General features: G+C 41.3%; 1 protein-coding gene and 1 long non-coding RNA gene across 3 annotated transcripts in view; one reads left to right on the plus strand and one right to left on the minus strand.

The window, feature by feature from the left end:
• The first annotated feature begins 12,074 nt into the window (after positions 1-12,074).
• sema6bb (sema domain, transmembrane domain (TM), and cytoplasmic domain, (semaphorin) 6Bb) overlaps positions 12,075-27,757 on the plus strand; it is a 617,098-nt gene continuing 601,415 nt past the window's right edge. Inside the window, exon 1 of the mRNA XM_059991587.1 lies at positions 12,075-12,175. The gene's annotated coding sequence lies outside the window, so the exon portion shown is untranslated. The remainder of the gene's footprint in view (positions 12,176-27,757) is intronic.
• Positions 20,045-27,757, minus strand: part of LOC132406234 (uncharacterized) — a 59,509-nt gene continuing 51,796 nt past the window's right edge. For both annotated transcript variants that reach the window (XR_009516099.1, XR_009516098.1), the window contains exon 3: positions 20,045-20,306. This is a non-coding gene — a long non-coding RNA (uncharacterized LOC132406234). The remainder of the gene's footprint in view (positions 20,307-27,757) is intronic.

A 27,757-nucleotide genomic window follows, 5' to 3' on the forward strand; every position in this document is an offset into this window, starting at 1 on the left:
AGTTCAGGCCTCATTATTGAGTAGTGGATGACTTTGAATCACATTGACAACAGAAGATGTAATTTCATACTTAACACCTATAACAGCGGCAACTATGAACTGTTTGCAGTCAGCAACAACTTCTGGCTGACAATGAGAGAGCACAAACAGTACTTTACAAGTTATGCAAATAATAACAGCCTCTGCATTTGACTGGCAGTGTGAGTCCTGTGGGAGTAGCTCCAGGCCACATAATTCCAACGTAATTTGACACCAAAGACATTTCAAAGTGACTACTAAATGGCTAGTAGAGCAAATGGAAAATTGCCAGACTGAGGCAATGTTTTTAGTTTATGCAAAACCCAGAGTAGAGTACATTGTAATAAAAAACAAAGTGAGAAGTCTTGTTCTTCTCATCAGGCTGATGTGTCAATAAGAAGCTCCAAAAGTTACTCCACTTGGAGCAAGAAACTCCAAGTATATCAAGGTTACAGGATGAAAATTCCAACCAGTTGAGCCCCATTCCAAATACAGCAAAGATTATTTTATATTGCAATTTGAAAACAGTAAATCAGTCTTGTGACAAATTTGGGTCTCAGCAGAAACCTGGCAAGGCAAAGCCATTAACAGCTCTTCTTAGTTTAATGAGTAGATAAATTTCATTTCATTGGCTATTCTGTAGCATGTACACGCAGCGACATGTTTAATTAGCAAAGCAGAAACAGTTTTAATAAGGCGAATGTCTCTGTAATACCTTACACCTATCCTGGCTATTCTTCTGGTTGTTGACTTTGCAGTGTATTTCATATTTCAGTAATATTTGAGCAATATTGCAAAATATATTGTTTGATTAAGCAGTGTCTGTTTGTTTCTATAATTCCATTATGGGCTTTATGTAAGAAGTATATAAATGGCATGCGTCATCATGCCTCACTAAAGGAAAACTAAGTAGACAAGTTTATCCTGCTTCCTGTATTTTTCTTTCAATTCATTCCTACAGTTACAGAAAACAACAAATTTCACAGTGCATTTCAGAACCAGTTGGCCCTCTTATACAGTGGTCCCCAACTACCAGGCTGCAAAGCATGTGCTACCGGGCTGCGAGAAAACTATATGATTTGGCGATATGAAACGATATGAGTCAGCTGCACCTTTCCTCATTCCCTGTCACGCCCACTGTTGAACTTGAACGCGCGCGAGTTCATCGGTCACCTAAACGTAATGATACCCTCACACCAGGGATCACTGGTTGGTCTTGCGTGGCCGGCGAGAAGTGCCGAAACTACTGGCCTGGAGAGCGGACAGATGGGCACCGTCTCTAAACCTGTTTAGCACACCGAATGTTCGTGGGGAACCCGGTGCTAAAATATTCGCAGACGACCTAATTCAGGCTCAGGGTTTCATATGTAGCAGAGCAGCAACCTCACTGCGATCTACTGAAAGTCATCCCTCGAGCCAAACTTTTGTCGGCTGATAGATCCCACCTACCTACAACGGGGGCGGGCGCGCTCCCTGTCACACTCTTCCTTGCTCTCCGGACTGCGACCGCCACGGCCCCGGCACGGGAACCTCTGGCCCTGACCTTGCCCTCTCACCCCACCCACAACCAGCTGCACCTGGCCAAGGTGTCTGGCAGCGGGCGGGTGGGAGGCTGGAGTTCGGACCCAGAGGCTGTCTAATGAGGCAAAGAAGCCCTCAAAACTGCTTTGGCACCTTGAGTCCAAGCACCCTGCACTTAAAGACAAAGCCGTTTGAGTTTTTTGAGCAGAAAAAAACATGAGCAAGTGGGACAGAAGCAAGTGCTGATAGCCACACAAACTAAATTGCGGAATAGACTGGACATAAGGAACCTCCTTCGAGTATCGCTGTATTCCGGTCATGTTTAACACCCCCGCCCCCCGTCGGCCAGTCCACAAGAATATTGTCAATATTAAACCAGTCCACGGTGCAAAAAAGGTTGGTGACCCCTGCTCTTATATTTAGGACTTCTGCCCAAGTTAACAGACTGCATGCAGTCAGTGATGTGACTGGATATCGTCACTTCAGTGTTGTAATCTACAAAGACCAAGGCACTTAGTTCAGTTGATTTACAGAAATGGTGCTGATTCACTGGAGTGAAACCTGGAACGCTTGGACAGGTTGGGCTTGTCTCCATTGGAGCACAGAAAAGTAGCAAGTAATTAGATTAAACAGATACCATCCTGGGCCTTCTAATGAGGTGGATGTGAAGAAGTTTTCTTTTATGGAGAAATCTAGAATTAGAGGGCAATGTTCAGAAGTAAGGGGTCTCCTATTTTAGGCAAAGGTAAGTTATTATTTTTCCTTACAGGATAATGAGTCTTTGGAACACCACCAGAAAGTTACTCTCCAATCCACGCACCATTCTGACTTAGAAATATATCATCGCCCCTTTTACCATCGCTGGGTAAAAAATCCTGGAACGCTCTCCCAAGTGACATTGTGGGTACACCCACACATCAAGGCCTGCAGTAGTTCAAGAGGACAGCTCACCACCACCTTATCTAGGGCTATTAAATGGTGGCCTTGCCTATGAAAACACATCCCTTGAATGGTTGTAATAATAAGATAGGAGGACATAGAGTCTTTATATTTTTTTGAAGGAGAGGCAGAGTGATTAATGATAAAAGATCAGTATTATTTGTTACATGTACTTTGAAACGTACAGTGAAATGTGTTCTTTTGCGTCAATGACCAACACACAGCCCATAAGTGTTGTCTTGCTTCTGACACCAACATAACATGCCCACAACTCACTAACCCTAAAGATACATCTTTAGAATGTGCACCCAGAGGAAACGCATGTGGCCATGGGGAGAACGTACAAGTTCCTTATAGACAACGGTGGGAATCAAACCCCCAACAGTAAACACTGGCATGGTAAAGTGATTGTGCTAATCAGCACACTATTGTGCCACCCCAATTACTAAGGAAGTGGGAGAAATGTTATCCAAAGTAAGTGGGAATCTTGAATTAAAGCTGCAATCAGATCAGCTTCATTCTTAGCAGGTCTACTCTTGCTTCTAATTCCGATGTATGTGGATATTGCTTATCATAGTGAGTTGTTCTGTAAGCACACAATAAATGTACAGAACAGCAGTTAAAATAAAATATCCCCACAGCTCAGTTAAATGGAAGAAGTTCATTTCTGAGAGAAGAAAAATGATACCAAATAGTGCACCATCCAGATTAATGAATTCAATTATATATTTTTTTCTGATCTGTAATCAGCACTATCCCAACAATTTTTGGATTGTTATTAAGTGCATGGGGTAATCTTGACTTTGTGAGATAGTGTTGGAAGGCTAATAATACTTTAGTATTTACCCTTCTCTCGATCTTCGTTGCCATCGGTTACAATAGAATTAAGTCAGGAGAAATGGAGAGCTCATATTAACTTGCACTTCTACTCAGGCAGTCCCTGGGGCTCAAGGATGTCTTCCTTCCACTCCATCCTTTAGATCCTGGTGTGACCAACGCATTCAATTTAGGAACTGAGTTGTTGATTCAAATGGGGCAGGATAGTATAAGTGCTCTCAACAACAAAGCTTCAGGATCATAGTACCATCTGGAACATTTTTTCTCTCCCTCCAAAAAATCGCAGTCTTTGTCAATTCCATTCCCTCATCACCACCAATCTGCCAATCACTAATCACAATCCCTGCCCACTGATTCACTCCTCCCCTTACCAATCATTGACCATTCCCGCTTACAACACAATTTATCAAGCCTAACAAGTCTAACCCACATGTTGTCCCTTCCCCAAAACTAACATTAATCTCCTCAAATTCTGAGACAGTTGTCCATCCCAGTACTGCACTATCCATTGACTGCTTCTAAATCTTGGGCTTCTCAATGGCGTGGCTCCCCTACTCCCCACATCCTGCAGTCAGGCCCAGATCCCGAGTGCAACTAATCCCATCTGCATCCTCTGCAATGACAAAGGAAAGTCCTTCAGGGTTTTAGCAGAACACAGTTGGACATGATCTGTCACAAATAGACGAGTGTCTCTTTAGACTGCCTGACAATTACAGGCCATTTATCAGCTCAGGTTGTTGCATTGACAGTGGAATTTATTTTGAGATATGGATTATAAAGCTGTTCTCTACAACCCTGATCTGTACCTATCCTTTGGCTATCTTTAAAAACTACTATTTTGCATTTGCATTCTAACTCAACCTCAGTAACTTATTGTATAGTTTCATCTCTGTGCTTATGGAGTCACCTTCAGATCAAATTCCTGTCCCTGTCTGTCAGGGGCATATGGAGTGTGAATGCATACAGTTTTTTTCCCTGGGATAAGGAATCAAGAACACCAGGGCATAAGTTTAAAGTAAGTGGGAAAGGCTTAACAGGAGCTTGAGTGGTAACATTTTTACACAGAGGATGATACATATGTGGAATAAGCTGCCGGAAAAGTGGTCGAGGTAGGAACAATAATTTATTAAAGACAGATGGTCAGGTACAAGGATTGGAAAGGTTTAGAAGGTTATAGGCTAATCATTAACAAATGGGACTGTCTTGGATCAGACTTCTTAGCTAGCATAGGCCAGATGGGCTGAAACAGTGATCTGTGAGTACATAATTCAGCCATCACAACATCATGTATATAAGTAGGTTAATTGGCCAGGTAAATTTCCCCCAATGTATAGAAGAGGGGTAAAATTTTGAAGAAGACTTGACAGAATGCAAGGAGAATTTTTTTTAAAAAGTAGGATTAATGTAGGATTAGTTTAAATGGATGTTAATGGTCATACTGGGCTGAAAAGCATGCTTCTGTACTTTATACTCCAAGACTCTATAACAATATTTCTTTCTGTTCTACTTTCCCTCATTTTCCATAGCTGCGTGCCACAGCAAACTTTTTCTTTAATTTCATATCCAGTTTACCACTAAGATTGTATCCTTCAATGGTTTCATAGTCATTTTCTTTGTCTGCATCTCTACAGAAATCCTATTCCATGTCCTCAACAATGTTTTCTTTTCCACTGATAATCTCCTTCACTTCCCTATTTCTACACTCATCATTTTCAGGAAATTGAGAAGTCTCAGATAGTCAGTATTTTCATACAGATAAAATGAGGATTACAACATAATTCCAGCTCTAGTGAATTCATCAGTCACTGAACTTGCTAACATTGGGAACTACTTGAAGTGAGGTATCAACCATCGTACTGATTGGGTCACACAATATTCAAATATATTGGCACATAATTTTTTTTCTTATTAGTGCATTCATGCCAAAATACCACACTGAACAGGTAACAACACCAACATTTGACAAAAAATTTGAGTCCAAGAGCTAAAAGTTAATGTAGCAGTTCTATCTAGCCCTGATTGGACCACAATTGGACTATTGTGCTCACCTCATTATAGGAAGGATGGGGAAGCTTTAGAGAGGGTGCAGAGAAGTTTCACCAGGATGCTACCTGGATTAGAGAAAATGTCTTATCAGGATAGGCTGAGCGAAGTAGGGGTTTTTCTCTTTGGAGCAAAGGAGGATGAGAGGTAACTTGACAGAGGTGGACAAGATGATAGGAGACATAGATTGTGTGAATAGCCAGACACTTTATCCCAGGACAGAAATAGCTAATTCCAGGGGACATGATTTTAAAGTGTTTTTAGGAAAGTATAGGCAAGATGTCATTCTTTAAGCAGACAGTGATTAGAACAGGGAATGCCTTGCCAGAGGGAAGAAACACGAAGGCATTTAAGGAATACTTAGATACACACGTTGATGATAGAACACTATATAAAAGAGAAGGGTTAGATGGATCTTAGATTAGAACACTGTGGGCCAAAGGGCCTGTACTGTGTTGTAATGTTCTATGTTCTAAATTCTGCAAAAGAATTTTGTAAAAGAACTTGAAATAATTCTTATTTATGTATAGAGTATATAAAGAAGAATTCCTTCAAATTGTGCAATATACTGAGTCCCAGTCAAAGCTATTGATATTAGTTAGCTTTCATCAGGAAAGATTCCTAGGTCAGAGGCCAAGGCTGATGGTCTGGGATGTCATAGAGCTTAACAGGAGATGAGAAGATAATGGTACAATTATAATCACATGGATCTAAGTCTCAAAGAACAGAGAGTTTCAGTTTTAGAGCCTCTGGGAAGAGAAAAAGTGTAGTGAAGTAAAATGATCAGGATTTGTGAATGTCATCAGTAATTTTGTGGATTTAATTTAGCACCTTAGTTATCTTTGTTCTTTAGAGAGCAGCCACATTGTCTTGTATCTAGCCATGTAATTTCAGAACTTATGAATGCACTAACATCTCCCTTCAGTTCAGACTGGACACTTGTATTATTTATACATTTCTACAATCAGTCCAAGGGCACTCTGAACTCACATTGGATAAATTAATGCTAAGCTCTGTTCATAACTTGTTTTATTCCACAATTAGATTACAGAGCAACGAGTATTGTAAAAATCCCTCCATTCCCTTTGACCAATATATATGTGTGCAATGTCAAGCTATAAAGATCTTGCAAATCTATCTTCCTCCAGTCTTACGTAACAAATTGAATAATATCTTTGCATTCAGTCCAACAGCCTCAAGCAAAACTCCTCTTTTTGCAACCACTTGCAGTCTGAGAGTCTGCACGGCCCTCATTATAAAACCAAGCTTATTCTCTTGGCATCTGTGCTCTGATTATTAATACCTCTCTCTCTCTGTCAGAAAACTTGTTCCTCTCACTACCAACAGGGATGAAATAGGATTGAAATACAATAGATTTAAGTCTCAAGCAAGCTACTAAATTGCATCTTTTTTTTCCTTCTTGCTTTGTCTTTTGGAAAGCAACTTTTGATTGGTATAACCATAATTTTTACTGGGTGCCTCCTTTGTTTAAGAATCTGATTTTAAAGATTAGCTCCTCTCCCTCACCTCTTTGTAGAAAAGCAAGAAACATGGTAAGAGAAGAATTATTTTTGAAAATAATCCATAATGTTATTAAAAGCCATGAAGGGTGAAAATGTTAGAAACACTAAGCAGGTCACACAACATCTGTGGAAAGAGAAAATGCCAACATTTCAGGTCCTGGCCCTTCTTGAATACCTTTCTACACACGAGCAAGTAACTTCAATTGTACCCTGATATAAATGACAATAAACAAATCTCTCTAATCCCAATATTGGGAAAGAGAGAAAAGAGAAGTTATTTTAGACAGCAGAGAAAATAGGACCCAATGGATTAGACAAATTTTCATCATTCATTGACTTAAGTTATTTTATATTACTGTAAGTAATCTACATACTGGCCGAATATCAGTTTAGCTTATGATTTATTGGCAATCTGCGTGAAAGAAAAATAGTAATCAAATATTGGATACTTCACTAGATTCATGTCACTCTGTGATGTAACTGTGAACTAACTCAGTGTTCTAACTGAGGGTACAAGGGCATTTCTAGGGTAGTCCGGAGAAATACATGTATTAAACTTCCTACCCTGGATTAGTTCACTGCCTCATAGTTTCTCATTCCTCATTGGCTATTGAAAGACTGAAATATATAATGGTTCAACATTGGATGGTCATTCAATCTTGATTATTTAGTGCTGAGGTAATTCCCAAAATTAGCGAAGCAATGAATAAAGATTTGATGTTGAGCTTCTCTCTTACAGTCACAAAGCATTCTATTCAAATGTAAAATCCATTTCCAGGAGAAGCATTATTCAAGAATCTATTCTGTTTCCCAGATCTAAATTCAGATTCGCTTTTTCCCCTGATCTTTATTCTTTTCTTTCCTGAGGCAGTTGATTCTTACGGAAGGATACAGTTCCACATCACTTCTATATTGCTCAAATTCTGAAGTAAGCCAGGACAACAACTGTCAGGAAACTACTCACCATTTTCGCAACTGAGCTCTCTCTGGCAGTTAATTGAAATCCTTCTACACACAGATTTCCAGCAGAGCCCTTTGATGTGGATCAACCACAGAAGCCTCGGATGCTCCCCTACCCCACCCCTTTCACCAATCTATTTAAAATAAATCTAATTACTGCATTCTACTCCTGTTCTAATTAGGACAAATTAACTCAACACAGAAAGCGAAATCTTCATGTTCTGCATATTTCAATTTAATTCAGAGTTCTGCATTGATCTCCTGAGCTGCACTATTTTAGTCCTAATTTTAACTCTTCCAAGTGTCAAATCCAAATGATCTCAATGCTGATGCTCCTCAACGGCTTAAACAATAAAATATCTAAAATTATCCACCTCACAAAGGATATTTTTCAGTGCAAGTCTACACATGTGGAACTGGAAGTCAGTTTCAGTCTGAACTTTCTTTCTCCTCTTTTTGTTCTAAATCTTAAAATCTCCCTCCAATTTTCAAGCATCTTGAGTTTTTCCAGATTCTGGAGAGATTTTATTTTTCTGGAACATTCCTTCTGGTATGAATCCATGCAGCATTGTTTACTGTAAAACATAAATAGGTTCATTAACTATACAAGTTCTTGATCATGAAGTAATAATTTATACCCTGCTTCCTTTCTTGTGCTTTGTAATCCATCTCAAGGCAGTTGAAAAGTAGCAGAAGCTCTCAGATGCAACCATGCATCTCAATTCACAGCAGCTACTTTCCACAATTACTTCCCAATGTTCCTTTTATCGTCATTATTGCTATAGCAGCGCTTTGGATTTTTCTGTTGCTGATGAATTCATGTATTTTCCTCTGAGGTATGTTTACTTTTCTCTCTATTTACATCTCAAAGAAAGAGTTGTAATTAAGTATCTTTCACAGCTTTAGTGCTGTACGGAAATTAAGCACTTTTGGAGGACACTAAAGGTTGTAATGCTCACAATGTATGTCCACCGCACATCACATGTCACCCATTAAGGGGTTTTATTTGTTACGGGTGGTGTATAATCTTAAAAAAAAACAAGCACATAATAAAGTTAGCTGGCCATTTCCACTGCTAAAATACTTCAATACTATCTTTTATAAAAGGCTTTATGATGCAAACCATGCCCTTAAAATGCATCTGTTTTTTAGCAGATCTTCATAAACAGAACTGCATCCCTAGCGTAAGAAAGCATATTTTACATTAATCTCTGATCCTTGTAAAGTGCAGTGCTTTCCGTGTCACCATTTGTCTGCCATATGTAATTTTCTTGTATAGGTATGTATTGCTAACTTTCATCAGGAAGCTGTTTAATGGTGACCTTGAATACTTCACCTGCAAAGGTATTAGTCACTCACTGAAAGTAGGCTCTTCCTCGTATCTTTGATCCAGCCCTCCATACTCACAAATTTCCAGATTCACAAGACAACCATCAGTATAAGGTCCAATTGCTAACTTTACCACACTTGTACCAGAGAAGCTAAGGCCAAGTTTACTTTATCAGTTGCTGTGGCCTGGCTTAAATCAGTTAACTCAGGACCAAGAATCAATTCTTCTGCAAAATTTGAACGTTGTATCTCATAGAAACAACCAGCAAGGTGTTTATCCCTTCAGCCAATGAAAATCTTGTCCCTTGATATTTTCAAATTCTTTCCTAACTTTCCCATGAAACACTAGCTTTGGATATTTCTGTCATATCAATTGCAAGTGTACTGCAGAGTGTGATATTAAACAGTGGTGAGTGATGTTCCAAATTCAGTATATTGTCTTCATTGTCTTGTGCAAGGCAAGGTCAGGCCAAGGTGCTCCCAGTCCAAACCACTCCATTGCCCGGGAATTCAATTGCATGATGCTATTTTGTTCAGTTTAATCAAATTTCCCCAAGTGAAACATGATAATGAGCAGTTCTGGTTTGCTCTGCGACACTTGAAGAATTCAACAAATCACTTCCAGGCATGAGACCTGAAATCGTTGATGTGATTTGTATTTCATATATCATTCCCCATGATGCATTCTGCTTGGGGCTTAGAGAGAGGATTAGGATCGTCTTGTCCTGGTTATATCGGTTACTGGGTATTTCAGGGGCATTATCTGTAAAATGGGAGTACTGCAAGCTCAGAGAAAAAAGGAGATAAATCTTCAGTTCTAATCACCGCTGACTCCCAAACCATCCAGGGAGGTTCCCTAACCCCATGACTTGTACCTTTCCCTCCCAAACTCTATCCATCCTGCAAATTTCCTTTTACTCAATTTCCCCAGCAACGTTGAGCACATCTACAAGGAGCACTGAGACAAAAAAGCAGCGTCCATCATCAAGGACCCCCACATCCAGGTCATGCTCTCTTCTCACTGCTGCCATCAGGATGGAGGAACTAGAGTCTTAGGTCCCACACCACCAGGTTCAGGAACACTTATTACCCCTCAACCATCAGGCTCCTGAATCAGTCTGGATATCTTCACTTACCTCAACTCTGAACTGATTCCACAACCCGTAGATTCACTTTCAAGGACTCTACAAGTTATGTTCTTGGTATTATTTATTTACTTGTCTGTTTATTGTTACTTTCATAATTCATCTTCGTTTGCACATAGATTGTTTATCAGTCTTTCCATGTAGTTTTTCATCGATTCTATTGTATTTCTTTATTTCAAAGGTTTCAAAGGTGCATTTAATTTCAGAGAAATGTATACAATATACATCCTGAAATGCTTTTCCTTTGCAACCATCCACGAAAAACAGAGGGGTGCCCTAAAAAAAGAATGAAGTTTTATGTTAGAACCCCAGAGTACCCCCCTCCCCCAGCTCCTTCCCTTCCATGGAAGGGAAGCAGCAGCAAGCGACAATCCCGCCTCCCCCACCAGCAGAAAGAAAAGGCATCAGCACCCGCCACAGAGCACTCACGTGTGAGCAAAGCAATAGCAAAGACACAGCCTTTGCCGTACTCCAAAGACTACTTGTTCACCCAGTATTCGACATATTACAGGCTCTCTCTTTCTCCCTAATAAGGGAGAAAGAGATGTCTCCATTTCACAACGAGAGCGGAGACATAACAAATAACTTGCTGGTTTATGATGTTACAATTTCTTGTGAGAGCCTGCAAAAATGTATCTCAAAGTAGTATGTGATGACAAATACATACTTTGATAATAAATGTACTTTTAACTTTGATCTTTGAACATTGTCCATGCCATTCCATCCCCTCATCCACCAGTCTTATTTACCCTTACCTCCATACCTTCTACCCTCCATCTCCTCTACCCCTTCACCTCAAGGAGATGCAAGAGAAGGGCAATCCTTCTTCCCTTCACCTGTCCCCCTGTCCCCTTTCCTCTGGTACATTTCTGATCAGCTACCGATCAGCTGGTTTTGTTACCTGAGTGCTAGCTGAAGGAACAAGTATGGTGCATATTGTTGCCAAAATGTATTATTACAAAGGCTTGCTAGTGTGATATTCCATTGAGATACTTCTAATGAAATATCACCATTATTCGGTAGTGATTCAGTGCCTCTTTCTCATTCTCTCTCTCTCTCTCTCTCTGCCCCCCTCTCCCCTCTCCCCCCCCCCCACACACACACAAAAACACATGCATTTTGAGAAAGTTAGCTCTCTGAGACTTGGGAATTATTCAGTGAATCAGACACATGCAGATGTTAGCAACTGAGCTGCCAATTATTAGGTAATTTCAATGATAAATATGAAAATCTCTGATGTGATTCATCTTTACAAGGCAACATGGAGTCCTTTTTGGGGGTTGGCTTGTAAGTAATTGTAAATGAGCCTTTGTCACAAGACTCAAATATTTATTTCAGTATGCTTCCTTTCAGTAGGGGATGGCAGTTCAAAACACCACAAATTCCTAGAGATAAAAATAATTTCTTTTCTTTACTAATTGACTGTTAAATTTGCCATAGGACAGAGTGTTCCCACGCTTTTTTAGATGTGACAAGCAATGAAAATGGACAAAATGCTACAGATTATTATGCAAACATGTTTCATCTTACACTATTTCCCATTGCTGCAGAACAAAAATATTTTAGCTTTCTGGTCATTTGCCAGTAGATTTTAAAGCACTGGTTCTGGATCAAAATAGAGTTATTTTTCAGGACAGAGCATGCCAAAGAATTTTTGTTTCTGAGTGTCAGGGGTATTACTTCCTTTATTTCCCTTTGGAACCTCACGAAACCTGGTCCATTTTCCTGACAGTGAGCATTAGTAAACTACTTTACTCTAGATAATTTCATGCAGCCATCTAGATTAGTGTCCCTGCATATGAGTTTCCGACGTGCAATCACAGGACTGCTTGGACACAGGCTAAGAGTGGAAACTTTACGGTGAGTACTAGAACCGATGTAGCATTCTCTTTTTTACCAAACTGATTTTTTTTAGTTTTATTTCTGAATCTATTTATGTTATGGAAAGGTCAGTATTTATTGCTTATCCCCAATGCCTGTAAAGCACCTTCTTGAACTCTTTCAATCCTAAGAACTAATATGAGAATTCAACAACAGTAATCCCATTGCCTGGAAAAGGGAGGTGACTGGATTGACACTTGCAGTGTATAAGTGAAATTTGTTATTCGTCATTGCAAGCCTAAATGTTTTCCATTACCTACTGTACGTAACCATGGAGTGCTTCAACATCAGAGAATGTGTAAGTGGATCTGAACACCATCTTTAAACATGCTTTATTTAAGTCTTTCTGGTAAAGTAAGGCCATGAATGAAACAAAATATAGTTAAATCTCATTGCCCTGATGAGTTGCATCAGCAATGTTACAGAAATTACATGATTGGCCTCCAACAACAATAACCATCTTTTAACTAGTAAACATATTTCACACTACCCTTTATTGACCAGCTTTACCAGAACCCATGGGTTCAAGTGTTGCCTTCATGTCAAGAGAAGTCTCTTTCACCTCACCTTTGAAATGAAGCTCACTTCCCTCTCAATTCTTTGGACCAACATGAGCCAAGTTATCTCAGATGAGTGGACAAACCCACACCCTTCCATAGCCGTACAATTGAGCTATATTACTCAATCATCATGGAGCTTAATGGATTATTTTAAAGAAAATCCATAGTAAACAACTTTGCATGTGACACCGTGTCATTCCTTTAAACAAGGCCACCATTTTATTCATACATGACTGCTTGGAGACAAGTTCAATGAGGTTAGTAATGCAAAAACAATGTGGTTATTTAATAAGTTCTAAAAGGATTGGACTGACACTGCATCACACCCCCCCCCCCATCCCAGAAATTCCAATTGCCACTGGAAGGCATATTTCCCTTTCTTATTGGTTAGACATTTGCATTCTCTCTAAAATTCATCAAATGCACTGGACAACAATTTTTTTCAAGTGTTACTTCCTCAGAATTGCTTTTTTTGTTTACGGTAGACCACTTGAAGCTGAACACAAATATAATTTCTGGCTACTTAGACCATAAGACCATAAGACAAAGGAGCAGAAGTTGGCGATTCAGCCCATCGAGTCTGCTCCTCCATTTTATCATGAGCTGATCCATTCTCCCATTTAGTCCCATGCCCCCGCCTTGTCACCATAACTTTTGATGCCCTGGCTACTCAGATACCTATCAATCGCTGCCTTAAATACACCCAATGACTTGACCTCCACTGCCACCTGTGGCAACAAATTCCACAGATTCACCACCTTCCGGTTAAAAAAATTTCTTCGCATCTCTGTTCTGAATGGGTGCCCTTCAATCCTTAAGTCATGCCCTCTCGTACTAGACTCCCCCACCATGGGAAACAACTTTGCCGCATCCACTCTGTCCGTGCCTTTCAACATTAAAAATGTTAAACATGTCACACTTGTATCACATAGGAAATTAGAGAAACCAGAAATCAACTTTTATTGAATAAAATGCATTTAATTTCATAATGAGGCTGATGCTTTACAATCATTCAACTAAGCTAAAATGTTTTATGGATGATTTTCATTTGTACTCAATGTCTGAGGCTTCTTGCTTAAGTCGCCAACAATAATCAGCCGTCATTGATGGATCCTCGTTACCCTGATACTGTTTCTCCATGACCGCAATGTCCTGGTGAAACCTTTCATCATGCTCATCAGTGACAGTGCCAAGATCTGCAGGGAATAAGTTTATAGGAAAATGGCTACAGTTTGGTCAAAGATTACCACCGATAAGAGCTTATATGGATGATATAACAAAACTGACGACAACTGTCCCCTGAACCAAGAGACTTCTGCAAAAGCTTCATCAAAACATCACATGGGCAAGGATGAAGATCAAGCGCAGCAAGTGCAGAAGCATCTCCATTGTCAAAGGTCAAGTCACGGATCAAAGATTTCATATTGATGGAACATCTGCCCCAACTGTTTCAGAAATGCCAGTGAAGAGCTTGGGCCAATGATATGATGCTAAGCTCAAGGACACGGAGAAGTTTAAACAACTCAAAAAGGATACCATCACGTACAGAGCTCGCAACAACAAGACCTTGCTGCCAAGAAAACTCAAGCTGTGGTGCTTCCAGTTCGGCATACTCCCAAGACTCATGCGGCCTTTAACAATGTATGAAATCCCCATCAATAAGGTGGAAAAGCTCAAAAGAGTGATCAACACACTTGTGAAACAGTGGCTTGGACTTCCAAGATGCTTAAATCCCGTTGGACCGAATGGGAACGGCAAATTGGAATTACTAATTACAAGTCTTGTGGAAGAATACCAATGCACCAAAGCAAGGTTGGTCATTACCCTCACTGAACCTGAAGATACTGTTATTCGAACAGCAGCCCCCCGTGTGGTAACGGGGAGGAAGTGGACTCCATCTGAAGCCATTCAAAGTGCTAGTTCTGCTCTTCACTTCAGGAATGTGGTTGGCCAAGTCCAACATGGGAGAGCCGGTCTCAGGCTCATCCCAAAGGCTCCTCAATGGCACAAGGCAGCATCAGTGTAGAAGAGACGGCTCATGGTGGAGGAAGTGAGGAGACAGGAGGAGGCAGAGCAACACGCCAGAGCCATTTTAATGGCCAAGTAGGCCCAATGGACTAATTGGGAGAGCCTGGAAAAGAGGAAACTCAGCTGGCGTGACATCTGGGAAATGGAGGGATCTCGGCTAAGTTTTGCCCTCAGAGCCACTTATGACCTCCTACCAACACCTCAAAATCTGAACCAGTGGTGGGGAGAAGACCCCACTTGCTCTCTTTGTCAAGCACCTGGATCACTAAGGCACATTTAACATGTACCATGAGCCTCAGCCAGGAGCGGTATACTTGGCAGCATAACCAAGTTCTCAGACAGCTGGCATCAATCTTGGAACAGAGGCAAACCACCGTAAACGCTCTCCCACAAACATCAGCAGGAAATATCCACATTACACGATTTGTACCAGCCCGCCAACCTCCAGAGCACTAAGTAACATCAAAGGATAAAAGCATTCTGCATGTTGCTTGGGATTGGAAAATGGACGTGGACTTGGAGAAAAAGCTTGTGTTTCCCCCAGACATTGCGGCTACAACACTCTGGGCAGACATAGTCCTGTGTTCCACAACAGCCAAGCTGGCATATGTTATGGAATTGACAGTACCATGGGAAGATGGCGTTGAAGAAGCTTATGAGAGGAAAAAGACCAAGTACTCTGAACTGGAAACTGAAGCTGCTCAGAACAGCTGGAAGATCAAGATTTTCCCTGTAAAATGGGATGCAGGGGATTCATTGCTACATCTACGACCAGTCTATTGAAGAAGGTGGGAGTGAGGGGTGTCTCCCTCCAACAAGCAATTAAGTCCTTGTCAAATGCAGCAGAGGAAAGCAACAATTGGATTTGGATTAAAAGGAAAGACAACAACTGGGCTGCAAGATAAAGACAGGAGGGTACAGAATTCAGGGGGTATATCTGGGATACCAGGTAGCACCATTGAGCCCTCTGGAGATGTCATGGGCTTATCAAAGAAAAAGGGTGTCCACCTGATGACCCCAATGATGCAGCTACCCTCCTCGTCACCACTCCAAGCCACTGCCAACATTGAGAGTGCCAACTTTATCATTGGGATTGAAACATCAAGTCCTATTAGCTCTACTTCTACTATGGGAATGCAGAAAATGAATCGTTAATGACATATTGCACTTCATGTTTTTTTTATCCTTGAAGCATGTTGTAAACCAGCTGCATGTAACTTGGTGCTCTGCAGTTGCCAAGAAAATTTTCCACAGCATCCTTGAATGCCTTGCATGTGATTTTCTCTGGTCCCACTAGAAGTTCTTCGAATTGCCTATCATTGATAACCTGTTTGATTTGTGAGCTAATAAAAATGCCTTCCTTAATCTTGACATCAATATCCTGACTTGAATTATGAATTAAAATAACAAATATAGGCAATTTCAGAAAAAATGGCGTGTAATAGGAAATTTGAGTTTCATGATCATCAGACCAAAATCCATAAGATCTACCCAGAAGTACTCAGGAAGCAAAATCTTTGTCTTCCAGTGATATCAGTTTCAACGTAGCACTAAAATATACATTGGCTTGCTTCATTTCAAGTATTAAGAAGTGGACCACGGTAAAGTAAAAGCAGGCACAACCTATTTCTTTCCAAAGGTGTTCCTCCCTACTTTGACTGATCTCAACCTTTCCTTTCTTTATCCAGTTATTTTCTGTTTCACCAGCAATTCATCACTTAATGTTTTATGAAGGGCCACAAAGCTGGGGAGCACCACATTGGGCATTATCTTCTCTTTAGCTGCAATATGAGTGCCCAGAAATTATGTTGTATTGTATCATATTTTTGTGTGATAATCAATCTAGAAACAGGCTCTTCAACCCAACAAGTCTCTGGCCAACCATCAACCATCAATTTACACTAATCCAATAATAATGCATCAGCAAGGACGAAGGAATGCAAAGGCTGTGATTTCTATCTTGGCTGCCTCTGTCCAATTGCTGGGTAATTCACAGAGGAAATCTGTACAAGCAGGGTCTGTGCTACATGAGAATAATCTCTGCTGTGCCACAGAGAAAAAGTGGCAGCTGCAAAAGGAGAGACGGAATAACTGAAAAATCCAACCATTAGCCACAGTCACCACTTCCTCTTGCCCACACTGCACCAGAATATATAGATCCCAGATCAGCCTCGACAGCCACCTGAGAACCCACCAACCACTGAGGTGAACTTTGGACTAGACTGGAGCGATCACCCGTTCTACAAACGTGTACTTTAGCATTCTGCTGCTAAATAGAGGACACCAGGCATACAAAATGTTGTACATATAGACACTACATTTCAGTACTTTCGTACATGGCTTTAGTCATCCATGAGCTACTCTAATAACAGTAGGGATTCACAACTTTTGAAAAATTGTCTGCTACATGACTTAAACAAAATTGGCACATAAAAACTTGAAGAAACTTAACCAATTTTCCAGACACTCCTCTAGATTTACTTTACCTTCTTCACTTCTCTCAACCTGGTCCATGGCCCACTGGATTTTTAATTAAAAATATCTTGGTCACAATTTTGGTCTGGATGCTTGGAGTCCCAAGATTTCATTCTTTATTTAATAAGCATAAATGTAGTTAGACTGGCAGATAATAAAAGCAAAAACACTATTTCCTGCCCTTGTTTTTCTTTACAGTCATTTTTATTAACTGTGGATTTAAGAAGAAGTTATTTTGCAAAGATTCTTACAATAAAGAGAGGGACAAAACATTACTGTTAAAAAATGGGTGTGGCAACTAGTTGAAACAATTGTTAGTTCAGCTAAACAAGGGTTAAGGAGTTGTAGGTTATTAATTTATTCCAAAGAAGTTCCCTATGATGGAAGAAAAATGACAAACCAATTTTTTTAAGCTTTCCATTTGGCAATCAGCCACAATCTGTCATCCACTATGATTTATAGCTTTTTTATTTAATATGTAATAGACAACATGCAACTTATATAAATAAGCATAAATTCAATGTTTATACTAGAATTTCCAAACAAAATGAAATCCAACTTTTGGCTGGGTGAAAGTAATATAATTTTTGACAGGTTGGCTGATTAAAACCTTCCCTGAACTGAGGGTTCTTTAAAGGGGTGCTCTTTGAGATTCTTGTTTATTTGAAATTTGTACCGGTTTTCATCAATAACTTCCTGACAGATTTTGGGAAGAGGAATGAATGTAAAGCAATCAGCATTCTGATGATTTTTATTATTATAAGTCTCAGTGTGTTGGTTTATATGATCCAGAGGTAAACAAATATGTAAGGCAACAATTATAAAGGTTAAGTGGTATATTGGCCTTATGGGAAACTAGTTTGTGGACAAAACTAAGGAAGAAATGCTGAGATTGGGCAGAGATTGGATTTGTCTTTCAATTGGTGCACTATGCATAACTCTGGACTTCATATTTAAATAACATTATTCTTGTCTTGGTGTCATTGCATTATGGATTTGTGAGTGATTTCTGGGTAAGAGGATTATCTGTAGCAGGGAGATTGAAGAAAACAAAATTTTACTCTCTGGAGTTTAGAAAAATGAGCGATGATCTCATTGAGTCAGACAAGACTAAGATTGATAGGATGGATCTTCAGACTGAAGAATCCAGTGACATGGTGCAGGGTCTCAGGACTGGAAAGCAGCCATGAAGAGAATTCTCTTTATGCAAAGGATTGTAAACCTTTGGTATTTTCAACTTCAGATGGTCACAAGTGCTGATGGATTGTGTATATTCATGGTTAAATTCAATTAATGTTTATATACTAATGGAAATATGGGGAATTGTAGAAATATTGAGGCAAATAACGACCATGGTCTTACTGAATAGAGAAGCAGGCATGTTGGTCCAGATAGTCTACATCTGTTTCCATTTTCTATTTTCTTATGTCTATAGATGATTCTCACTTTTCTAGATGAGGCAGGCCTATTGATGCACCATCAATAACTCTCGGAGACAGGAGGCAAAAGATAGGCTTTTATTAGCTGCAAATGTGACCATGACATCTTGGAGACTGAGGGAGGAGCAGTGCCTCCAATCGCCTTTATACAGGGGTCAGTGGGAGGAGCCACAGGAGCAGTCAGCAGAGGGGCGTGTCCAGACAGCTAGACACATAGTTTACCACACCTATAAAAAGGAAATATATGTCAGGAAAATAGATCAGTTATGGACACAATTCACACCATTTGTTTCAATAATGTTCCAATAATCCCAGCCAAAAAAATATCAAATGAGATCAAAGTTCTTTTGACATCAGAGGCCTGACGAACGGTCTCTCAGCTTGAACCGTCGACTGTTTACTCTGTTCCATAGACACTGCCTGACCTGCTGAGTTCAGAGGATAAATTATAGTTGGTGATAAACACAAGAAATTCTGCAGATGCTGGAGATCCAAAGCAACACACATAAAAAGTGCTGGAGGAACTCCGCAGGCCAGGTAGCATGCATAGAAATGATTAAACAGTTTCAGTTTCAAATTTTTAAAATACACTTATACATTGAGACTTGCTTGCCTGTAAGGCAGCCGCAAAGCAAGAAACCTTAAAGAGCCCAATTAAAAATGCAAAATAAAGATCAACACCTGATGCACAGAGAAATGGGGGAGAAAACACAAAACATGGAAACAATGAAAGCGAACAACAACATTCCAAACCGAAATGAAACTTTAGGTCCGAATCCCAGAGTAGGCCTAAAGCTCTGGTATTGGGTACAGAGCACAGCAGCCGGGGCAGTCTTCATAGCCTCAGCGCCATGGAGAGAGAAGTGAACATCACCTCCCATCTTAACACCCTGTCTTTCCAGTCTATCTGAGCCAGCACTTAAAATTGTCCAAACCATGTATCATTGCTCACACTAGGACCTGGGCACCACTGCAATGAAAGGCTCTGGGCCTAAATCACACTGCCCAGAGACTTGCTCCAGGCCTAGATTTCACTGCTCAGCCCAAAGCCACTTTCAAGTCCTCTACTTGTGCAGGCATTGAAACTCCTCTGCCTCGACTTCTCCTTTCCAAATAGCTGACTTTGTCTGTGTCAATTCTGCAAGGTGCCAGCACAGTTCATCCCCCAAATTCACTTCGCCTTCACCCGGCTATTCAATGTCTGCAGTGATAATCTACCACAGTTTACTTCAGTAAAGGTGTTATCAGTGATTTTAGTCAAATTTCTTGCCTTTTGAACTACCAGTAAGCTGAGGCACATGTTTGGTCGTGCCATCTTAAACTGGAAGTTTCGAGCCAATAAAATCTTTTATTTTAGCAAGATATCACGGAGACTCCACATGTGTGGAACTCTGAGGTACAAGTAAAAGGCTTGCCTTTAAATCTAGTAGCAGGGAAGTGTGCGAAACCGTAGAACAATAGAATCCGGTCATAATGTTGTTTTCTTGATTTGTGTCATCCATTTCCACCCATTTGACTTGTGCAGCAACGTTATCAGGTCATGCTCATGGTTGATAGGAGTTAGAGGAGGATAATGCAAATGAGTGCAAAACACTTCAAAATCCAGGGCTGTCAAACAAACACTGGAGGTCAGCCAGTGCTATTTAGTAGCAAGGACATGAACAAATACCACAAACAGATAATCTCAGTTAAAATGGTCAGTACTAATCCAGGTAGAGAAATTATTCATCTGAGATTTAACAGGTAAGGCAGAGAAGCTTATAGTGTGTATCGGCTGTGAAGATAGCAATATTATACACTTAAAATAAACATTTCTGAGAAAAACACAGATTTGGCATCTCACTATTCCAGGGTACAGATGCTACAGGCTTGCGATAGGTACAGGTGAGCGAGATAAGGAAGGACAAAACAGCAGTAATTAGAGATTTCATTCCTGGGGGATCATCCAGTATAGTAGAATGTTGAAACAAGAAGAGGAGGATCAGTATAATGGGGGTGTATTATAAACACCCCAGTTTGACAGTGGAAACTTGAGGAGCAGGAGTGTAGAGAAATTTCTCATAGTTCTATAAATAAATGTTCTGATTAGCGGGATTTTTTAATTTCCCTAAATTGACTGGATTTCCCAAGGTACTGAGGGCCTGGAAATGGTGAAATTTGTCAAATCTATCCAGGGATTTTTTCTGAGTCAATATATAGAGGGCCCGATTCAGAAGAGTGCCATTCTGGGCCTCCTTTTGAATAAGAGGATAGGACCAAAGACCATAAGATATAGGAGAAGAATTAGGCAATTTTGCCCATTGAGCCTGCTCTGCCATTTCATCAATTCACTCTCAGCTCCTATCTCCTGCCTTCACCCCATATCCCTTTGTGCTCTGACTAATCAAGAATCTATCAACCTCTGCCTTACGTAAGTCAAATGACTTGGCCATCACAGCCACATGTGGCAACAAATTCCACGGATTCACCACTCTCTGGCTAAAGAAAATCCTCATCATCTCCATTCTAAATGGACATCCCTCTATTCCAAGGCTGTGTACTCTGTTCTTCAACTCCCCCGCCAGAGGAAAACTCGTTTCCGCATCCACTTGATCGAGGCCTTTCAACATTCGATAGATTTCAAAGAAATCCCCTGCTCTTTCTTCAGAATTCCAGTGAGTACAGGCCCAGAGCCATCCAACACTCCTCATATAATAAGCCTTTCAGTCATGGAATCATTTTCGTGAACCTCACTTGAACCCTCTCCAGCGTTAGCACATCTTTTCTGTGATAAGCGGTTCAAAACTGCTCACAATACTCCAGTGCCTTAAAAGACTTAATATTACATTCTTGCTTTTATATTTGAATCATTTCCAAATAAATGTTACTATTACATTGCCTTCCTTCCTGCAAATTAACCTTTAAGGAATCCTGGACGAGAAACTCACAAGTCTCTGCAACCCAGATTTTTGAAGTTTCTCTCCATTTAGAAAATAGTCTACACTTTTATTCTACACTACTACCAAAGTGCATAGCCATACACCTAATGCCACAGTAAGTTCTTTGCCCATTCTCCTAATCTGTTTAAGTCTTTCTGTATCCTCTCTCTTTTCTCAACATAACCTGACCCTCCACCTACCTTCATATCATTTGCAAACTTGGCCATGAAGCTATCAATTCCATCACCTGAACTGTTGACATATAGCATGAAAAGAAGTGGTCCCAACACAGACCAATGTGAGACACTACTAGTCACTAGCTCCTGTTACGTATCCCGTAACTGGATAACTTACCAGCAAAGGTAGAGAGGTCTGTTGAAGTCTGTTGTCACTATTTTCAAACGTTTTATTCGTAAAGGGACACAAAAGTAGGGTTAATGCATACATTCAGATAGGGCACATTGTCAACACTCAATCTAAAGCGCGGGTATATTAATAATCATCATTATTAAATGAGCTCTGCTGATGTCTAGGGGTTAATAGATTGTCCGTTGGGAATATAAAAGTCACTCTGAAAGTCTGCCGGCCTCAGCCCGTTGGAAATCGCTGGGTTTTTTGTGGGGCAACCGAGAGAGAGAGATTGGGGGGAGAAGAGAAAGAACTTGCCGAGTCTTGATGAATCTTCCGTAAAATCGGGGGAGCATTGGTTTCCTCTCCCCGATGTTAGTTAAAAGCGGTTTCCTGTGATTCCAGCCGCAGATTCCAATCCCGGAATCTAACGCACGTGGCTTCCTTCAGAATGGCTTCCCGCTGCTGCGGGACCCTCTCGTGTCTTCTCGGTGCGTCTGAGGGGCTGTCCCCCCGAGACTCTCCTTTATACTTCCTCACGGGATCGCAGGAGTCAATCAGGTTGTGATGATGCAATCTCTCTCTCAACCAGCCCACCTTGCCCGAGGGCTTTTCACGTGGTCTCCATGAGACAATAGTCGCTGTTGTCTTTATTCTGTATCGCTGGTGGTACCTGCAATTTGGCACATCTCTCTCTCTCTCTCTCTCCGACTGGGTCTACTGACCCCCCCCCCCTTCAATGGGTGCTCTTGCGATTCTCACAAAGGAGGGGGCTGTGATCATAACACCTCCCCTCTTAAAAGACGTTTTACCAGCAGTTAAAACGAAGTGGTCCACAGTCTTAACGGAGTTTTGGATCTAACACAATACACAAGTTTTTCTTTTCACAAAATACTACCGTTATACATTCAAGTCAGTATCTAAATAGTTAACGATTACAGTGTCCCTTTCTTTCATATCTTAGCATTGCGAACCGTACATCAGACTTCAATTCAATAACCACCGATTTAATTTTTTTTCTAAGCAACAAAACTAAGGAGGTGTGACCTTAGCTTAGGTGCATTTACAAAAGTTTACGCGAATACTAATCGTTTCAGTCGTTTAACTTAACCGGCAGGTCTCCGAAGGGCTGTCTTTATTATTCACAGGCTTTGGCGCAAACCTGCTCAACCTGCCAGGCCATCTAACAATGTCATCTCCATTAACCATCGCCCCTTTTCCGGCGAGCCCCCCCCCCCCGTGGGGAACTTGAGTAGTTTTTTGTGGTGAACTCCTGCCCGCCCCGCTCATCGGGGTTATTTTAGCAACACCATGCCCCAGACTTAGACCATTTCCACCCAACTCTTTGATTTTACCCAGGTGGCTGGCCCTTTTATCAGTCCCCTTCAGGCTATTGGTGTTTGATTCGAACTCTTCACTCAAGTAGCCTGTCGAAGGCAGCCTTTTTACACCCCATCCAGGCATAACAATAGAGTGGGGGGCCCCGCTTTTCCCGGCTCACTCTGTGAGCGATCTGCCAGGTTTAAGATTTCTTCCTTCGATTTGGAAACTACAGGCTTTTCGTTTCCTTCGTCAACAATCCTCACCCCCCCCCCCATTCTTAAATTCTGCATTAACTTTGAACACTCCTTCGAGTACAGACGCCGGGGAGCTCACACTTTCCCCGGTTACCAAGGTTAACCCTTTTCCCACTGAACCGAGTCCATCTGACCCACAAGGACGGCCGCCCCGTTCCACTGGGTCAGATACCTCAGACTTCTTCTGAGCTCCATTACTAGGTTCAGCACCTCATGCATCCTCCTCTCGGACACACTCAAATGGGACATTTGCCTCTTCCAGGCTTTCAACCCCCGTATTTTTTTCAAATTCTAACCTCCCCCGATCCTTCCAGTTACTCTCTGGGAGGCTCCCACCCGGGGAAGGCGCAACCCTACGAGCTGAAACAACCTCCTTGGCCTTTTCAGCAGACTCCGTTGAGGCAAGGGTATCCTTTCCATCTAGGACTGCCCCCCTCCCGTTATCGGTAACACCTTGAGAACTCTCAAGTTCCTCAAACAATTCTGCCAAACCAGACAGATCATCCATGCCCAACTCGGGACCTTTTAACAGCTTTATCTGTTTCTCATCTTTATTTCCTACCTTTAGGACCTTTCACTTCGCTAAAGGCAGATCTATCTCCTCTCCCTTACCCCCTTTCACTTTACTACTCTTCGTCTTACCACCCTCGGAACCCTCGTGGCACAAGGTCGGCAAAGACGTCTCGGCCAAATCAAAACTGGCCAGATTTAAACTGCTCTCGTTCACAGTTCTCTCTCTCTCTCCGCCACTTCCAGCTCTTTTAACTTAAGTTCACGTTCCAACTTTAATTTCTCCACCTCTAACTGAACCGTCCCACTTGATGGTACTTTGTCAGGGACATCTTCCAATACCCCATCTTCAAACACATTCTTCCCAACATAATACTGAGTTATGGCCATTCGTACCTCCCACTTTTTCATGGACGACCTCACTTCTGTGAGGTTCAACCCCTTCGCCAAATTTAACAAGTCTGATTTGGTGGCCGCCTCTAGCGGGTTTTTCATAAATTCACCTGCGTCCATCTTTGCTGTTTTCCCATCTGGCTACCCGTGTAACCAGATTCAAGTTTTTGATTTACAAGCCCGATTCACTGGCCTCCCAATTTGGTGTCAAATCACGGACAAGCCACCCAATTGTTACGTATCCCGTAACTGGATAACTTACCAGCAAAGATAGAGAGGTCTGTTGAAGTCTGTTGTCACTATTTTCAAACGTTTTATTCGTAAAGGGACACAAAAGTAGGGTTAATGCATACATTCGGATAGGGCACATTGTCAACACTCAATCTAAAGCGCGGGTATATTAATAATCATCATTATTAAATGAGCTCTGCTGATGTCTAGGGGTTAATAGATTGTCCGTTGGGAATATAAAAGTCACTCTGAAAGTCTGCCGGCCTCAGCCCGTTGGAAATCGCTGGGTTTTTCGTGGGGCAACCGAGAGAGAGAGATTGGGGGGAGAAGAGAAAGAACTTGCCGAGTCTTGATGAATCTTCCGTAAAATCGGGGGAGAGTTGGTTTCCTCTCCCCGATGTTAGTTAAAAGCGGTTTCCTGTGATTCCAGCCACAAATTCCAATCCCGGAATCTAACGCACGTGGCTTCCTTCAGAATGGCTTCCCGCTGCTGCGGGACCCTCTCGTGTCTTCTTGGTGCATCTGAGGGGCTGTCCCCCTGAGACTCTCCTTTATACTTCCTCACGGGGTCGCAGGTGTCAATCAGGTTGGGATGATGCAATCTCTCTCTCAACCAGCCCACCTTGTCCAAAGGCTTTTCACGTGGTCTCCATGAGACAATAGTCACTGTTGTCTTTATTCTGTATCGCTGGTGGTACCTGCAATTTGGCACATCTCTCTCTCTCTCTCTCTCCGACTGGGTCTACTGACCCCCACCCCTTCAACGGGTGCTCTTGCGATTCTCACAAAGGAGGGGGCTGTGATCATAACACTCCCAAGCAGGAAAGGTTCCCTTTATTTCCATTCTTTGCTTCCTGGCAATCAGCCAATGCTCTATTCACGCTTGTATCTTTCCTGCAATACCATGGGCTCTTAATTTGTTAATCTGCCTTATGTCTGGCACCTTGTCAAAGGCCTTCAGAAAATCCAAGTACACGATATCCACCAATTTTCCTTTGTCCACCCCGCTTGTTATTTCTTCAAACAATTCCGACAGATTTATCAGGCCAGTCATTCCCTTAAGGAAACCATGCTGACTTCAGCCTATTTTAACATGTGCCTCCAAGTACTCGAAAACCACATCCTTAACGTTTGACTCCAGCATCTTCCCAAACACTGAGACCAGACTAATTGGCCTATAATTTCCTTTCTTCTGCCGCTGTTTATTCATGAATAGGGGAGTGATGTTTGCAATTTTCTAAGCCTCCAGTAATATTCCAGAATCCATTGATTCTAGAAAGATCATTAATAATGCCTCCACAGTCTCTTTATCCATCTCCTTCAGGACCCTGGGGTGTAGACCACTTTCAACCCTTTCAGTTTCCCAAGCAGCTTCTCCCTATTAATGGCAACTTCGCTCAGTCCTGACCCTACACTCAAACTTCTGGCATACTGCTAGTGTCTTCCACAGTGAAGACTAATGCAAAATACTTATTCAGTTTGTTTGTCATTTCCATATCCCCCATTACTACTCTCTAGCATTATTTTCCAGCAGTATTATGTCTATCCTCATATCTTTGTTGCACTTTATCAAAACATTCTTTGAAGAATGTTTTGGTATCATCTTTAATATTACTGGCTAGTTTACCTTCATATTGCTTCTTTATGACTTTAGAGTGGACTTCTCTTAGCTTTTTAAGGTTCCCAATCCTTTAATGTCCCACTAACTTTTGCTCCATTATATGCTCTCTCTTTACCTTTTATGCTGGATTTGGCTTATCTTGTCAGCCATGGTTGCATCACACTGCCTTTGGAATACTGCTACTTCTTTAGGATGTATCTTCCAAGTTGCTTCCAGAAACTCCAGTCACTGCTGATCTGCCATCATCCCTTCTAGTGTTCCCTTCCAATCAATCTTAGCCAGCTCCTTTCTTGTGCCTTTGTAATTCCCTTTATTCCACAGTAATACTGATACATTTGACTTTAGCTTCTCTTTCTCAAATAGCATGGTGAACTCTATCATGTTATGATCACTGTCTCTTAAGGGTTCCTGAAGGGTTCCTGATAATCTCACTTATCAATTCTGGTTCGTACCATAACACCCAATCCAGATTAACTCCCTTAGTGAGGAAAACCACTAGCTGCTCTAAAAAAACATCTTGTAGGCGTCTACAATCTTCCTCTTGGGATCCAGGACCAGCCAGTTTCCCCCAAACTACCTGCATATTGAAATCACCCACAACAATTGCAACATTGCCCTTTTGACATATATTTTCTATCTCCCCTTGTAACTTGTAGAGGACATCTTTGGAGGTTTGTATATAGCTCCCATCAGAGTCTTTTTACTCTTACAGTTCATTAGCTCTACACATAACAATCCTTCTCCTTCTGATCCTAAGTCACCTCTTTCTAAAGATTTGATTTCAATTTTTACCAGCAGAGCCACCCCTCCTCCTTTGCCTTTCTGCCCATCCTTTCAATATAATGTGTATCCTAGGATGTTAAGCTCCCAGACATAATCTTCTTTCAGCCACGATTCAGTGATGCTTACATCATACATGCCAATCTGTAAGTGCGCTACAGGTTCATCTATTTTATTCTGTATGCTGCCCACATTCAAATATTACACCTTCAGTCCTGTACCCCTTTTGATTTTGTCCCCCTTTTATATTGCAACTCATTCCGTTGACTGCAATTTTGCCCTATCATCAGCCTCTCTTTGCTAGCAGTCTTACTTTGTAAACCAACTACCCCATTGTCAGCCCTGTCACTCCAGTTCCCATCCTCCTGCCAAGTTTGTTTAAACCTTCCCAAACAGCTCCAGCAAACTTACTTGCATCGATATTGGTCCCCCTCCAGTTCAGGTGTAACCCATCCCTTTTGTACAGATCTCAATTATCCAGATCTCTGAACCCCTGCCCCCTGCAACAGTTCTTCAGCCACATATTCATCTGCCAAATCATCCTATTCTTACCCTCACCTAGCTTGTGGCACAGGCAGCAATTCAGAGATTACTATCTTGAAAGCCCTACCTTTCAGCTTTCTACCTAGATCCCTAAAATCTCTCTTCAGGATCTCATCAGCTTCCCTACCTATGTCATTG

Source organism: Hypanus sabinus, chromosome 16 (assembly GCF_030144855.1).
Source record: "Hypanus sabinus isolate sHypSab1 chromosome 16, sHypSab1.hap1, whole genome shotgun sequence".
NCBI lineage: Eukaryota > Metazoa > Chordata > Chondrichthyes > Myliobatiformes > Dasyatidae > Hypanus > Hypanus sabinus.